Source organism: Balaenoptera ricei, chromosome 4 (assembly GCF_028023285.1).
Source record: "Balaenoptera ricei isolate mBalRic1 chromosome 4, mBalRic1.hap2, whole genome shotgun sequence".
Classification (NCBI taxonomy): domain Eukaryota; kingdom Metazoa; phylum Chordata; class Mammalia; order Artiodactyla; family Balaenopteridae; genus Balaenoptera; species Balaenoptera ricei.
Window position 1 is genome coordinate 142,220,175 of NC_082642.1, and position 18,277 is coordinate 142,238,451.

The 18,277-nt window shown below is 37.6% G+C and overlaps 1 non-coding gene across 1 annotated transcript; it reads right to left on the bottom strand.

Annotated features, from left to right (window-relative positions):
• Positions 1-3,550: 3,550 nt before the first annotated feature.
• LOC132365662 (U6 spliceosomal RNA) lies at positions 3,551-3,657 on the bottom strand. Its single transcript, XR_009503185.1, has one exon. It is a non-coding gene; the product is annotated as a U6 spliceosomal RNA (small nuclear RNA).
• Positions 3,658-18,277: the final 14,620 nt, after the last annotated feature.

Genomic DNA, 18,277 nt, shown 5'->3' on the forward strand with positions numbered 1-18,277 from the left:
CTAGCACAGGGCACCATATGGGACATAATCCCAAGTATTGGGAATTTTCTGCTAGCTGTGAGGAAATTCCAGAGCTAATTGTAATACCCAGGGTAACTGGGCCTCAACTCACATGGTTACAGTACCTGTACCTAGATGGAGTCAGATATGTCATAGACAATAAATAAACGTTTGTTGAATTGAGCTGAAGTAGCTCAGGGTTACTTCCTTCCCTTTCTCTGGTGATTCCCAGTGCTAAAAATGGTATTTAGAGCAACAAAACTAGGGTAGTGTGTGGTATTTAGATTGACCTCAGTGAGTTATGCTGAAAAATGCATTGTTGCTTTTCACGAACACAGGTGAAATCTTCCCCGATAAAAACTAACTCTGAAAATGCAATAACCAGAGAATGCAGAAGTCAAATTTGAATATATGCAGAGGCTTTGTCATTCCAAGAAATTATCTCCACTCTGCAATTTTATTTATCCATCACCATAATCCTCTTAACTGAAGGAGCAAGGTAAGTGAATAATGTTTGAGAAAATGTTGCATTTTGCACAGAGTACTGAGGAATATGCAACACAATAACCAATATTAGAATGAAAGTGAGAATGGAAATTGTCACTAATCTAAGGCCCTAACTGAACAGCTTTAAAATAGATTGTTCTTGCAAAGTGTACAATTTGAAAATATTACCAAAAGTTTTTAAAATTTCCTTATGGTTGTATTGAGTAACATCACTTATAGGAATTTATCCTAAAAATGATTTCTGATTCACCCAAAGACATTTTACAAAGATCTTCTTCCTAACAGCAGGAAATTAAAAGCAACCTAAATGCTGAATAATAAATTATTTATTTCTGTGTAATCTTATAACCATTAGGATCAGTATGTTTAAATGTACAAATAGATACTAAGTGAAAAGAGATATATATATTTTTTAAAGTGTGCTTTTTATTTATTTTATTTTATTTTATTTTTTTATTTTTGGCTGTGTTGGGTCTTCGTTTCTGTGCGAGGGCTTTCTCTAGTTGTGGCGAGCGGGGGCCACTCTTCATCGCGGTGCGCAGGCCTCTCACTGTCGCGGCCTCTCTTGTTGCGGAGCGCAGGCTCAGTAATTGTAGCTCACCGGCCTAGTTGCTCCGCGGCATGAGGGATCTTCCCAGACCAGGGCTCGATCCCGTGTCCCCTGCATTGGCAGGCAGATTCTCAACCACTGTGCCACCAGGGAAGCCCGAAAAGCAATATTTTAATATAGTTATATAATTAGAAAGATAAAACAATGTTTACAGTTGTTTAGGCAGTAGAGTTATGGGTAGTTTCACATACCATATCTATAATCAGAAAATTTTTAATAAAATATCATTTTACAGTGCAAACCAAGTTGCATAAGAAACTTACCATCTGAAAGCATATGTAGTAATTTATTTTTGAAACATATACTCCATGAGACCAAGAGTTTCAGTGTGTTCATATTTGCATCCCAAGCTCCTAGCACTGTGCTCAGCCCATAGGAGGTGTTTAATAAATGTTGTTTGAGTGAACATAATCTATTGATCAATCAGAGATAAAATGAAGCTCTCTTTCTCTCTCCTGGAATTGTGCGGAATTCCAACAATTAGCTTTCCTTGTTTCAATAGTGCTGTCATTTCACAAATCACCCCTCCTCTCTAGTGGGGAAAAAATAAACACTATGGGCCTCCAATTCCTACTTATTTAAATTTTAATCCTTCCAAAATATAAAAGCAATGCACTTCATCTTAGTCTAATTTCTTTTCAGAAATGATATTTTGTGAAAAATTGTATCTCAGTCAAGGATGAACAAAAACATTTTGATTATATTGGATTTATCATTATGGGTTCATCTCTTCAGCTGCCCTTACTAAAAATAACAATCATAGTCTGTCCATATCTGCATGACCTTAGATGGTAATTTGAAAAATTTATCCAATGGCCATCTCTCTCTAAATATAAAAGTAATAAATTCTCCTTAAACTAACATCATGTAATGAAATAAGCCTTTTTGAAGCAACACCTCTGCCCTCCCCCACAACACACACAATCTCTCCTGAGTGGCTTGGAAGAAAAATAGAAACTGTTATTATTATCCCAATAAAATAACATAAGTAGTATTGTATATGTTATTATAACACCAAGTATATGTTCAGCAAAATTACCTTGCCCTGAAGGACTTCCCTTCAAGGAATATACTTTAATAACATTTATCTCATTGTAATACTTTCCTTTCAAAAGAGACTGCTCAATGTATTCATTACTTCTACAATTTGAAACACTGTCTCCAAGAACAAAAGGAAACATGAATACAATCTATGGCAAAATGATAAGTAAAGGAAATTGACCTAGTTATGTCTGAATTATCACACAGGCTGCTCTTCGCGCAGGAGTTGCCATCCCTGTGAAAGCCACAACTCTTAGTTGCAGGCACAGGGGGACGTCCACCAAAGCACAGTTTAAGCCAAGAAGCTTTGTGTGATAAGCAAAAGCCTGTAGATGAAACGTACCCAGTGCTCCAAGTTATTTCAGAAATGTGTGTGTCAACGTCTCCAAAGGGAGAAATGCATAAGGAAACAACAGTTCTTAAACTGTAGTCTATTTTAGTTCACTACAGTGCAGAAGAGAGCTTTCTTTGATGCCTGATTCTGTAAGCTCAATACCATCCACAGGGATTTCCAAGAAAAGAGGAGAAAAATCACAATTCTTTTGAGAAAAGGAATGTCCCCTTTCCTTAATAAACTTCAAAGACATCTGAGAAAAAATAAGAAATGGAGTATAGTTCCTATTGTCTCAATATGGCACTCATCTCTCTCTCTCTCTGTGTCAGACTCCTTTTACATTTATTCTTAAAAACAAGAATTAGAATCTTACCAGCTCTGGACATAGAATCTGTAAATTAAAAATATATAGGATCTAAAACTTTGTATTTTCTTCAAGAGCAAGGGAAGTCCCTCTTTCACATCTCTATTTACCAGAGGACAGAAGCTGCTAAGTTCAAGCAGTCAGTATTATTATACCTTATTTTGAAACTTTCTGATTCAGTGATTCACTCATTTATTCATTCAACAAATTTTTACAGAGTGTCTATATATATTGTGAAACGTGTTCTTTACTGGGGATACAGTAGTTTTAAAAATTGCTTGCTCTTATGTATCTTACATAGTAAAATAAACTAAAAAATAACATAAAAATAAGTTAATTGCATAGTTGTTAGAAGGAAGTACTATTTTTAAAAAACAGGAACAGAACAGAGAGCCCAGAAGTAGATCCACTTAAATATAGTCAACTGATCTTTGACAAAGAAACAAAAGCAATACAATGGAGCAAAGATAATCTTTTCAACAAATGTTGCTGGAACAACTGGACATCCACAGGCAAAAAAAAGAAATGAACCTAGACACAAACCTTACACCCTGCACAAAAATTAACTCAAAATGGATAACAAACCTAAATGTAAAACAGCACAAAACTTTAAAACCCCTAAAAGATAACATAGGAGAAAATGTAGATGAACTTTGCTGTGGTGATAACTTTCTATTTTTTTATTTTTATTTTTTTAAACATGGAACACTTCACGAATTTTCACGTCATCCTTACACAGGGGCCATGCTAATCTTCTCTGTATCGTTCCAATTTTAGTACATGTGCTGCTGAAGTGAGCATGGCAATAACTTTTTAGATACAACGCCAAAGGCACACTCCATGAAAAGAAATAATTGATAAGTTGTACTTCATTAAAATTAAAAAATTCTGCTCTGTGAAAGACAATGTCAAGAAAATAAGAAGACAAACCACAGCCTGGGAAAAACTATTTGCAAAGGACACACCTGATGAAGGACTGTTATACAAAATAGGCAAAGAACTTTTAAAACTCAACAGGAAGAAAACAAACAAGCTGATTAAAAAATAGGCCAAAGACCTTAACAGAAACCTCACTAAAGAAGATATACAGGGGCTTCTCTGGTGGCGCAGTGGTTAAGAATCTGTCTGCCAATGCAGGGGACACGGGTTCGAGCCCTGGTCCAGGAAGATCCCACATGCTGCGGAGCAACTAAGCCCGTGCGCCACAACTACTGAGCCTGCGCTCTAGAGCCTGCAAGCCACAACTACTGAGCCAACGAGCCACAACTACTGAAGCCCGCGTGCCTAGAGCCCGTGCTTCACAACAAGAGAAGCCATCACAATGAGAAGCCTGCGCACCACAACAAAGAGTAGCCCCCGCTCACCACAATTAGAGAAAGCCTACGCGCAGCAACAAAGACCCAACGCAGCCATAAATAAATAAATAAATAAGGGCTTCTCTGGTGGCACAGTGGTTGAGAATCTGCCTGCCAGTGCAGGGGACGCGGGTTGTCACTATGTCACTTTTTTAAAATTTTAGTGAATTTCTCAAGGGTGTAAAATAAACATTTTTAACTTAGTATTAGTACTATCAAATATTTTTACACCATTCATGTATAATTCCATTTCCTCTTTCCCACCTTTTGAACTATTTTCCATACATTTTACTTCTACATATGTCATAAACTCAGAGTACTTTATTACAATTTTTCTTTAAAATCGATTATCTTTTAAAGAGTTTAATGTTAAATTTCCATCAGATTTCATACTTCTGTCTAAGGAATTTCTTTGCATGTGTCTTGTATTACAGGTCTCTGGCAATAAATTCTCTTGGTATTTGTTTGAAAAAGTATTTATTATGCCTCCATTTTTGAAAGATATTTTCACTAGATATAGAAATCCGGTTGACACTATTGTTTGTTTCAGCATTTTAAGCATTCCCATTCAACTGTCTTCTGTCCCGTAAAATTTTTCATGAAAAATCTGAGTATTTCTTACCTTTGGTCCTCTCTACATAATGCTTCACTCCCCGCCCCCCACATAGGCTCCCTTTAAGTTTTCTTTTTATCTTTGGTTTTTAGAAGATTGACTATGATGTGTCTGTGTGAAGTTGTTTTCATTGTTGTTGTTTGTTTTATTTTGTTTTGATATCTGTATTGCTTAGGGCTATCTGGGCTTCTTGGATCTGGGGTTGCCTGTCTTTCATTAATGCTGGAAAATGTAACATATTATATCACCTTGTCCCTCCCCTGCCCTCTTTGATTTATTGCCTGTCTTTGGATCAATTTTCTGGGCTCAAATCCTTATTTCTTATAGTACAGGCCCAAGAATAGATTTAAAAATCTAAATTCAGCCTCTACTTAGGTACTCCAACCTCACCCTTCTTAGTATCACTGATTTTTGAGTCTCAGTTAGTGCATGTGATGCACAGGTTCCCAGATTCTTTAGCTCTGAAATGAGAATCATGTCTATATGTTAATGTTTCTGGGGAAAAAAATTAAGTTCTTCAATATTTATTAGATGACATAGTCTTTTGCACAAGACCTGCTAATTCTATTTATTTGAACTGGCCCAAGCTCTTTGGGTAGAATTCCACACAACTGCTATTCTATAAAAGCCATTGAATAAAAAATTAAGTTCTTATCCTGTGAATATGTTGATTTTACTAAATATTTGCATCCATCAGGAGAGTCAGGGTTATGCTTTGCAATACTCCAAATTCAGTGACTTAGAATTATAACCGTTTTGCTATACCTTGCTCTGCTGTACTTCATCTTATTCAGGACACCACACTGCAACTCAGTTGCTTCCACAATTGCCAAGACTGAAAAAAGGGGCATGGTGAATCATGCACTAGACATTAAATCTCCCACCTGCAAGTGACACCCATTACTTCCACCCATTTCAACGATCAACTAAGTCACATGACCACACCTAACTTCAAAAAAAGCCAGGAGGAGAAATTTTTGTTTAAAAGCACTAATAAAAACCAAAACATTAATTGCTGTTTTTCTACAAGTTAAAAAAACTAATCGTTAAAATTTTCATCATTATCCTAATCTGATAGCAATAATTAGTAAGTATATGCAATATTATTTTTGATATTTAGTCAGATAGCATTATAGTAACTATTATGCCCATATCCCTTTCAAAATAAAAATTAGTTTCCTTGTTTTCTGTATATTTCAGGGTTTCATAGGGAATTTAGTTATCTCTGGGATCTGCATTTTTTTGTCCATAATTTTTTTTTTCTTTGGGTGGTCAGAAATAAATGCCATCTGGACCTAGCCTTTATCATCAGATATTTTAATTTCTTAATCATCTAATTTCTTAATCATCTGTTCTGGGAAAATACAGTTTTCCTTTAGTGTTTATTTTTCCTGCCCTGAGAACTGTTTGTTTCTAGCATCTGTTCCTCTGCCTTCCTCTGTCAACACAGAAGCAGGCAAAGCTTTGGGGATTTGGCAACGCCTTCATCTGCTGCAAATCCATTGCTCTTGCCATGTTTTATTGCTACAGTCCCTGGAAAATGGTTGTTAAAGCAATGCACTGACTGGAATTGGACGACGTCCAAAGGGTAAACTTAACATTTTCTCAGCAAACCAGAAAGTGCTGCTCTGTGTTGGAGAAGAAGATGCATCATTTGACCACTGGAACCTATTTTGACAGGCCCCTCCTTCCAGAAGAGAGTGTCAGAATTGAAAAGTTTGCTGAGGATATGTGCACTTCAGTTTGTCTTTAAGTACTGTGAGATTTAAGATTTATTAGGCTTCTTTCTTCAACCTTCATCTTGGATTCCATTTGAGCATTTGCAGGGCTTATAATAAATTAACCAGGGACTTCCCTGGTGGCACAGTGGTTAAGAATCCACCTGCCAATGCAGGGGACACAGGTTCGAGCCCTGGTCCAGGAAGATCCCACATGCCGTGGAGCAACTAAGCCAGCGCACCACAACTACTGAGCCTGTGCTCTAGAGCCCACAAGCCACAACTACTGAACCCACGAGCCATAACTACTGAACCCACGTGCCACAACTACTGAAGCCCGAGTGCCTAGAGCCCGTGCTCCGCAACAGGAGAAGCTACCGCAATGAGAAGCCTGTGCACCACAACGAAAAGTAGCCCCCGCTCGCCACAACTAGAAAAAGCCCGTGCGCAGCAATGAAGACCCAACACAGCCAAAAATAAAATTAAATAATCTTTTTAATTAAAAAAATAAATTAATTAACCAACTCTTCACTACATACCCACCTCAATTCAAATATGCTTGCCATCTACTCTGCCTCTTGTATATGTGCCATTCATCTCCTTCACGCTATTAGCACTTTTCATTTGGTGACTTATGACTCCCAGTCCAGTGTTTTTCCACTACTGTATAGGCAGAGGGCAACCTTAACCTTTGGGAATTATTTAACATCATTTATCTTGTCATACTTCCCATTTCCTTCCTGTGTATTTACTCCACATCATTTGGTTTTCTATTTCAAACCAAAGGAACACATGACACTTTTATTTTTTAGCTGCTTCTCAAGAGGGCATTTTAACTGATTTTGCAGAGATTTGAGAATAGTTGACAGCAGAGTAGTATATTCATCCTGAGACCCAAAGTAATCTAATGGTTTGGTTTTGTATTTTTATTGTTTTCATAATGGGATGAAACAGAAAAACTTCAAAACGTTATTCCTAAAGATAGGTACAATAATATTGATGAAAGATGAACAAAAATTCAGAGTAAATATACAAGGTACATGTGCATTATTTTAACAATGCATTTCACTCTAATTTTTTTATAACTATTACATCATATTTTTTAGCTTTTATCCTCAGAAGTGCTTGGAAACCACTAGAGAATTTCATACCAACTTTGACTCCTCCTAGAACAATGGTTCATCTTATAAGAATATATGCAAAGCCATTTCACTGGCTTATTCCTTTTCTACAAGCATGACTTCATTAAAGCGCTGCATTGTGGGAACATCGTCCCCGACTTCACAGCTAGAGAACTGTGGCTTCTACATCATGCAGGGACTCATGAAATCATCCTTCTTCCAACAAGCTTTTTTCAATGATAAGCGAAGAGCATGCGGCCTCCCTCCATCACACTGAACCAGCATATGGGTTTCGAAGGGATTTTTGGCTGGCAGTTCCCTCTGTCTTGCTATCCATATAGATCATTCCTTTTTCCTTTAAGGATTTACTCAAAATTCATCTTCTCAGGGACACCTCTCTTACCGTGCTTTAAAGTTGCTAACCTCCATTTCCCATATGGTAAACCCAACCCCTTACCACATTATGCTGCCATTTTTTTAATTATATTTATCACCATCTGTGTCAGATCATGTCTTTCTGGAAGCAGGCACGAAGACAGAGTTAGAAGCACAAGTAATTCAATTGGCGGTATTTCTGTGAAAGATAAAGGAGAAAAGGAGCAGGTGTAGGTAGGCCACAATGCAGGTCTGACAGGTATTGGAGAAGAGGGAGGGAAAGAGAGGGTTAAACAGAGCTTTAGACTAAAGTGCAACCCTGAGAAGTTCTTGACCAGCCCAACAGAGAGCTCCAGAGCAAAGATGGCTTGTTAGAGGAGAGTTGTGATGGGCGAAAGTGGATATGCCCTACTCCCCCAACTGCCCGGTCATTGGCTGGTGCTGTCCACTCACGGCTCCAGGGTGGAAGCAGATTCCAAGGGCATTGTTTCTGGAAGCTGTAGGCCGACTGCACTTTTTGCAGCAGATTTTCTCTTGAAGGGAGATACTGGTGACACACATCCAGGGCTGCCACATCTTCTGAGTATATATTACGTATTTATTAAATTTTTGTCTGTCTTTCTCACTAGAACCTAATAGGTACTCAAATATATATATATATACATATATATATATATATGTATATACACACATATATGTTAAACAAATATGCAAATGAATGAATAAAATGAGTCTGGTAGATAGTCATTATTAGTGAAATAAGTCACACAGTAAAATGATGCAATGCATCATGATTCATTTAACTTTTAGTTATTTTTATAAATAAAATAAATGTTGAAAAAAAATGACCATTAATGAAATAGATTTTGTTTCCTTAAGACAGATATTCAATCATTATTTCTGTATTTCTACACATCGCTTGATATAAACTCTATAAAGTTTAACAAATGTGGAAACTAAAAAATGATATTTCAATATTGCAATGAAAATATCACCTCCTTTTTAAAGATGCAAGTGCCAGCTGTAACTTTGCAGGCTTCAACTCCTGCATCATATTTATTTTCATGAGTAATACCAGAAGATTTCACAGCTTCAGGTATATTGTATACTGGATCAATGGTGGAAGTCGTCTCTCCAAAAGAGCTGTCATACTACATCTTATCTACACATGTAACTGAAGAGCAAAGGAGCCCTTTCCCTCTTAGAGGAAAATGAAATCTCTGGAGACTAATGTACTTAGACAAAACTTAGGAAGTGGCTTAAATCACACTGCATGTGGATTACACAGTAAAGAAGGATTGCTGATGGGATTCAAAGTCTCATACCTTTGAGCCAGCTGTGTTCAATTAAACTGGGCTTCTTGAGATCGGAAAGTGATATCAGTAAGATGCCTATGGGGAGGTTTAGCTGTCACAGTGCCTCGAGAATTCACTGATAAATAGTGCACTGGTCTTAACAAATGAGATAAGGATTAAGAGTGGACCTGAAAGCTGAATTGTACATTCGTAGGCCGAGCATTGCAAAGTTCAGCTATACAGAGGACCGTGTGTAAGAACAGATATGCCAAAAACAAACGGTGTAGAGCAAGACTCTAGAGCTCCAGGCTCTGAGACTAACAGGGAACTCATCACCATAAGGAAGGGATAAACTAATCACTTCTAAAGTACATTGTTTTCCTGCATTTACAGTGAATAATGAAGAAAGTGAGAATGCAAGTGAATAAGTTTATTGACATTTCCCAATCTCCTATAAATAGTTCTTTAGACAGTTAATCAACCTTTAACCTGTATATTAGGTTCTAGAGAGAAACAGAACTAATAGAATATATATAGATATATATAAGGTGGGATTTATTATAGGAATTGGCTCATATGATTACAAAGGCTGAGAAGTTCCATGGTCTGCCATCTGCAAGCTGGAGAACCAGGAAAGCCAGTGGTATAGTTCCGGTCCAAAACGAAAGCCCCAAGAACCAGGGGAGCCAATGGCATGCATCCTCGTCTGAGTCTGAAAGCCAGAAAACTAGGAGCACAGATGTTAGAGGTCAGAAGATAGATGTCTCAGCTCAAGCAAAAAGCAAATTCTCCCTTCCTCTGCTTTCTTGTGTTCTATTCAGGCCCTCAATGGGTTGTATGATGCCCACCCGCATTGGGGAGGGTCATCCTTAGTCTACAGATTCAAGTGCTAATCTCTGCTGGAAGCACCCTCACAGACACACCCAGAAATAATGTTATACCAGCTATCTGGGCATCACTTAGCCCAGCCAAGTTGACACGTAATCATAACTTGTAAGATGTTATTTTCTTGATGACCCAAATGTTCTAAGACTTAGGGTTTATAATGAAAGCATGTAATTTTTTCCACTTGATTGCTTATATTAATTAACTTAAATGCTCATTTAAGAAATTCACTTCTGGGCTTCCCTGGTGGCGCAGTGGTTGAGAATCTGCCTGCTAATGCAGGGGACATGGGTTCGAGCCCTGGTCTGGGAAGATCCCACATGCCGCGGAGCAGCTGGGCCCGTGGGCCACAATTGCTGAGCCTGCGCGTCTGGAGCCTGTGCTCCGCAACAGGAGAGGCCGCGATAGTGAGAGGCCCACGCACCGTGATGAAGAGTGGCCCCCACTTGCCGCAACTAGAGGAAGCCCTCGCACAGAAACGAAGACCCAACACAGCCAAAAATAAATGAATAAATAAATAAATAAATAAATAAAAAGAAGGTGGTGCTCTTTAAAAAAAAAAAGAAATACAGCCCACTATGATACACGGCTTAAGAACATTCTGGCACATTTCTAAAAAAAAAAAAGAAATTCACTCAAAAAGTTTTAAAACATTGATGTGTTCTTTTAAATTGAGACTACGGAAATTTACAGACCAGATTTTACTATCTATAAGTATGACTTTTTCTTAAAAATAAAGCACTCATATAAAGTTTTCCCTCAAACCTAAAGACAAAATAATTTCAATTCAGATTATTTGCATTTTGTAATGGCTTTAGTCATTTAGAAAGCCTAAAATTGGAAAACTTCTTCCCTCATTAAACGAACTTTTTCTCAAGACACATTTAATATACTATTTAAGGAATACAACTTCAATTTTTAGCTTTGTCTACCATGAATAATAGTACCAGCTGAATTCAGTTCCATCTCCGCCTCAGGCACACTGTAAATTTGAAGTCCTTACAATTTCTCATTCTCTTTAAGTTAAAAATGGACTTGAAATGTCATAAGAATTTCAAACCTAGGTAGAAACTGTCTTGCCTAGCATCTACAGTGCCACTATGTCCTGTGAAAGATTCATCTGTAGAATTCTTACAAATGATACTATAAATCTGGGTTTAAGATAGCACACTTTAAAAGAATAAAAATTAACAATTAAATTAAGCAGAATTGCAGAAAATCTTTCGTACGCATTTGTAGATACTAATTTAACCAGTCTTCATTTGGGGGAGATGGAAGATAAACAAATCCATTATATTGTATATATTAGTTTGAAAATCTTGCTATTATAAATACTTTATAAAATTGTTATCTTGAAATAACAACCAAAAAGTTAACTATAGAGGCAATACTTGTATTTAAAATGTTACCAGTAGGCTAATATTTTATCATATAAAAAGTTTAAAAGAATTGAAAGGAAGTATCTAAGATATCCATGTGTAAATGAGCAAAAAACATTGATACAAAGTAAGATATATATATTAAAACAAAATTTGTGGGGTATATTTAGTATCACTAAAGTTATGTAAATGGAAATGAGAGCAATTATGATGTCATATTTTGCTAACATAATTAGGAAGAGTCAAAACTCTGGGCCCAAAAATCAAATGCCAATGAAGATAAAAATCACTACACTTCCAGGAAATTAGTATACTTATTTTGTAGCCAACCAAGTGGAAAAATTAGCAAACTATATCGTATCTACTCTAAGGAAAATAAAAATAGTTTTTAAAGCACACATGTATACATGTGTGACAAAATTGGATTTGATAAAAAGAAAAATATCAAGTGGTTATAATGGTTATTCTAGTTTGGTGGAATTAATATGCCTCTTTTTAAAAAAACATGCATATATTTGTTACATGAATATATTTGTTATTTAATGTTAACTAAAATATAATTTGAAGTTTGTAAAAATATGATCAAGGGAGGTAGGGTATCTTAATTTAAAAAAGTAGTCTTACCAAATGTAAAATAGATAGCTAATGGGAAGCAGCCACATACCACAGGGAGATCAGTTCAGTGCTTTGTGACCACCTCGAGAGGTGGGATAGGGAGTGTGGGAGGGAGACACAAAAGGGAGGAGGTAGGGGGATATATGTATATGTATAGCTGATTCACTTTAACAAACACATGAAAGAATGCTCAACATCATTAATCATTAGAGAAATGCAGATCAAAACTACAATGAGATATCATCTCACACCAGTCAGAATGGCCATCATCAAAAAATCTAGAAACAATAAATGCTGGAGAGGGTGTGGAGAAAAGGGAACCCTCTTGCACTCTTGGTGCGAATGTAAATTTATACAGCCACTATGGAGAACAGTATGGAGATTCCTTAAAAATCTAAAAACAGAACTACCATACGACCCAGCAATCCCACTACTGGGCATATACACTGAGAAAACCATAATTCAAAAAGAGTCATGTACCATAATGTTCATTGCAGCTCTATTTACAATAGCCAGGATATGGAAGCAACCTAAGTGTCCATCATCCGATGAATGGATAAAGAAGATGTGGCACACATATACAATGGAATATTACTCAGCGATATGAAGAAACGAAATTGAGTTATTTGTAGTGAGGTGGACGGAGTTAGAGTCTGTCATACAGAGTGAAGTAAGTCAGAAAGAGAAAAACAAATACAGTATGCTAACACATATATATGGAATCTAAGGGAAAAAAAAAAGTCATGAAGAACCTAGTGACAAGACGGGAATAAAGACACAGACCTACTAGAGAATGAACTTGAGGATATGGGGAGGGGGAAGGGTAAGCTGTGACAAAGTGAGAGAGTGGCATGGACATATATACACTACCAAATGTAAAATAGATAGCTAGTGGGAAGCAACCGCATAGCACAGGGAGATCAGCTCTGTGCTTTGTGACCACCTAGAGGGGTGGGATAGGGAGGGTGGGAGGGAGGGAGATGCAAGAGGGAAGAGATATGGGAACATATGTATATGTATAGCTGATTCACTTTGTTATAAAGCAGAAACTAACACACCATTGTAAAGCAATTATACTCCAATAAAGATGTTAAAAATAAAAAAGTAGTCTTATTAAGATTTTGGAAACAAGGGTTTTTATTATTTTTAATTGACTTTACTGTTGTTATAATATCTTTTAAATGAGAAATTACATTGATAAACATATTTTTCCTACCTGCTATGTTTTTATATGATTTATTGACAAATGTATATATATTTTAGTAGATTCACCCAAATCCTGTCATGAGTAAGGTTTCTGTGTGCTAGTGTTATTTGACTCTGTAAGAACTAATTTATTTTTAATTTTATAGATTTCATTATTCCACATGCCTTTGACTTGTGAAATGTGCAGCATGAAATTTTGGGGGGTAAGATTTCTCTATTTAAATTATATATTTTTCAGGAAAGCAAAAGGTTTACTTTTTTTTTCAAAAGTTGTAATGTTTTAGAGAAAGCAAAAGGTAGTGCAGAAAGACTGAATTAAAAAATGTTGATTCACTAATATTTGAAGCAAAACACGGCCTACACTGGATGTTGGCTGCTGATCTGGGGTAAGCTTTATTGCACCCCAATTTCAAATACTTCGGTTACTTCATAGCAACAAGAAGCATTTATTGAGCCTTCTTCTGTGCCTGGCACTTTACAGCTCTTCTCACATTTAATCCTCATCCCAGCCCTATGAGGTGAGTCTATTTTGATTCCCATTTCATATACGAAGAAACTTAGCATCCAAGAGATTTAGTGATTTGTCTAGGAATGTGCAGGAGGGGAACAAAGGACCTGAGGGGCAAATGCAAGTCAATCTGAGCCTGGAGCTGGAGTCTTCACTGAAAACTCCCTCTCTTTACATTTCCATGTCACTTCTCTTTGCCCGGGTATGATGTGCTTCACCCAATCCCTCATCCCATAACTATCATTCAGTAACTATCATGCCTATGATGTACCCTCAAAAGAGCGCCCACTCTCTTACTCCTCAACAGATAATCAATGAGCATCTTAATTTAAAGTGGAGGCTCCTCCCTTCCTCGGTCTTGAGGTCACTCCTAGCTTGAAAGATTCTTTTGGGGAAGAGACTTGTGAGCATATTCTCTTGCCCCAATTTACTTTTCTACTGGCCTCCGCCTTAATTTACCGGCTTAGATTCTGACCCATATAGGGTCAGGCACAGGATGTGAGAGGATTAGAGGAGAGTGGGTACGATTTTAGGGGACTGGTGCTGTCCGGCTCTATAAGAGTGTCCTCTGGGTTTGGCAAACACTCAAGTCTGAATCTTCCTTCTCAAAGGCTGGGGGAGTTTCTCAGTTCTCCCATTGCACTTCGCTTAAAGCAGTAGTGCGCCCTCTACTGGCTTCTCTCTGTTTCTGCCTCGGCTTCTGGGCGTTGTTGCTTATTCCTCCAGAGGATGCCCTTGGAGGCTGTCTCAGGGTGGCCACAGAAAACACAGACATTCACTTCACCAAGTTATCCCCAACGCAATGCACCCTGTCTCTTTCTACTCACTCTCTTGACAGATCTAGACACACCTCCCACTGCAGGCTTAGGCTCCACAAACCTAGGAGACGCATACAAACTCCTCAACTCTCCTGGTGAGTTTCTTCATCACCTCTCTCTTAGAATCAGATGGGAGAATACCTCCTTCTTACTCATGCTGGGGGCTGAGGGCAGCGACAGAGAGGGGCACACGCATTTCAACAACTCTGCAAATAATTCTATTACTAAATATTCCTTTTAATGCTTTTACTGCTAGTAGTTGGTAATCCCTGACCCAGGCCCCTCCTTATGATAAGTGAGTGCTCTGGACCTATTGTATTGTTCTTCCTTTTGTGACTCAAGGGACACGGAGATCCTAAGAGTTCCATTTTAACAATTTAATGCATACCACAACCTATTTCTTTCCAGTAACCCTCTCCTGTCCTGTATCAGTTTGCTGTATGACTCCAGGTCCTGACTTTTCTGCTCTCAAACCCTTCCCTGCACTTGGAATTAACAGCACAAAGGTGGGATTTTTTAATGTATTCTCAGTGCCTGGTCCAGGACTTTTTACATTCTCAGTAATTGTTGGAATGAAAGAATGAGTCCCTTGCAAAAACAAGGGGGGTTAACTCAATTTCCCCCTAGTCAGCTTCCTCTAACCTCTAGCTCACGTCCTCCACATCCTAATGGTCTCAAACATCTACTTATAAACGTTAAAATGCATTAATAGGCTCAGTCTTCTAATATTACCTTGAGAAATTATAGAAAAATGTATACCATCACAGCTATCCAGAAGTGGAAATTATGTCTTCATTACCAACGAGGTATCTGTTGCTAGATATCTTTTTTTTTTTTTCTTTTTTGCTGAGTTGGGTCTTTGTTGCTGCACACAGGCTTTCTCTAGTTGTGGTGAGCGGGGGCTACTCTTCGTTGCGGTGCACGGGCTTCTCATTGTGGTGGCTTCTCTTGTTGCCGAGCACAGGTTCTAGGTGCGCGAACTTCAGTAGTTGTGGCACGTGGGCTCTAGAGCGCAGGCTCAGTAGTTGTGGTGCCCAGACTTAGTTGCTCCACGGCATGTGGGATCTTCCCGGACCAGGGCTCGAACCCGCATCCCCTGCATTGACAGGCGGATTCTTAACCACTGCGCCACCAGGGAAGCCCTGTTGCTAGATATCTTTAATCAGGGTTTAATAATCGTATGTGAACTATACTTTAGAACTAAATGATTCTGTAAGACTATAAAAATATTACTTATTTTCGATAGTCTCAACTGGATTGAGAAATGAATTAATACATATATGGTAGGTAACCTAAAAAATGGCCTTCAATAGCTCCTGCTTCCTGGTATTCATTCTCTTCCTTGTGTAATGGGGGGGGGGGGGTCCCTAATGACCTTCTTCCAAAAAATAGGATATGACAAAAGTGTCTGGATGTTAGTCCTGAGATTAGGTTACAAAAAGAATGGGGCTTCCATCTTGGGCTCTCTTTCTCACTCTTGTTTGCTCACTCTGAGGGAAACCATCTGCTATGTCGTGAGCTGCCCTAAGGAGGGGTCTACATGGCAAGGAACTAAGGGTGGCCTCTGGGAAGGAATAAGTAAGGAAATGGGGCCCTCTGTCCCATAACCTGTTAGTAACTAAATGCTGCCAACAACAACTCGAGTGAATTTAGAAGGAAATCCTGCTGCCCCACTCTCATCCCCCTGGTGGAGCCTTTCTGAGGAAAGCAGAGCTCCATCCTATGCCTTGATTGCAACCCCTTGAGAGACCCTGAGGGGTCCCCAGCTAAGCTACACCCAGATCCCTAACCCACAGAAATTGTGAGACAATAAATATTGTCTCAAGCTGCAACACTTTGAGGTGATAGCTAGGCAGCAATAAAAAGTAATAAAAATTTATACACAAATATATAAATAAACTGTGATCCATGTAGTTTGCTTAGTCAATAGAACATATACATTTCCATCCTAATTTATTAAGATTTGTATTTTAAGAAGTGCTGAAATCAAAAAGATTTTATATTTCATTTTCAGTCTACCAAAAACTTGCTATAAACAAAACATCCAATTAAATGAATATTTTGAATAATAGGTTGTTTAATCAGCAAGGAATTAGTAATATGAATAATTTCATAAATGTATCTAGTATTCTGTGGTCTCCAAATGTTTATATCATAGAGTATTTTTTCTAATCCTTTAATAGTTCTATAATGAAGATGTTATTTTGTTTATTTACAGGCAAGAATAAATCTCAAAGATTGTGATTGCATGCTTTCATGACTCACACATTTTGTTTCTTTACCTGGAAAGCTCTGCACACCACCTTTATCCAACAAACTCCTCCTCATGCTTCAAAACCCAGTTTTACTCTGTCTTCCTCTTGAAGTGTCCCCTGACTACCACAGAATTAAATTCTCCCATCATCTTCATGCACATATTTCTGCTAGAGCTTTCACAGTATCATAATTTCTTTTGCATGGTGGAATCTTCTTTACTGACTGTAAAAGTCTGTTGGTCAAGAGCATTATCATTTTCATATCCTTAACACATAGTACAATATCTGATATAGATCAGGTGCTTAATAAATGATTCTTACATTATTGAAAAGTATAAATTGTGCACTCTCAATGGGAATGATATCACTGCCAACAGGGACAAAAATTGGCTCTTGGGGAATGACTAAAAAAAAACTCATATACTATATACATAACATACAATTATGGATGTACTATAGTACACAAGCAGATAAACAGTGTATCTGTGAAATGAACATTTCAGTGAAGATGGGCTAATTAAGATAAAATGTTTAATAAGTCTCCTTGGAAGAGCAATAATGAGAAAAAGTTGAAAAACACTGTATTAAATGAATTGGGTAAACTTACAGAGTCAGGACTCCAAAGCAGATTTTCTGATTGAATTCAATCTTCTTTCTTTCACGGCATAGCCACTTCAGCAGTTAAAAGAAAAAAACAGAGAGAAATTTTACAAACATACCTTCTTTGAAAACCAAGGTAACACATAAGATTTACTTACATGAGGATATTTCTGTGTATTTTATTTTCTTGTTATTTGGTTTCACTATTTAAAACATCACTCAAAATTTACTAACCGTGTTGTATATTTTGAACTCACAGACACACACAGACACACACACACACACACACAGCCCTTATCTACATGAATCCTAATGACTTGGCTAATCCATTTTAAATACATGACAAGCAAGCTCATATAAAGTTTATTTTTATTTTTATATAAACACAGTTTTAAGCACAATCATATAAGCCAGGGTTTTACAATGTAGGGAGTTGACAGTGGTAATTATTTGATTTGCTCTGGCAAAGATAGCCTCTGCCTAGTATTTCCAGCCCATTAACAACACCGACAGTCCACAGTGCAGACGGATCTCCTTCTGTCAAGTCGGATTAACACTTTCCTTAGCCTTTTTGAATCATTCCATGACAAAAAATCGATCGGTAGAACTTCACTACAGCTGCCTGTCATCCATCTGAATCAGGTTCATTATGACCATTTGTCAAAACTAGCGCCAAAG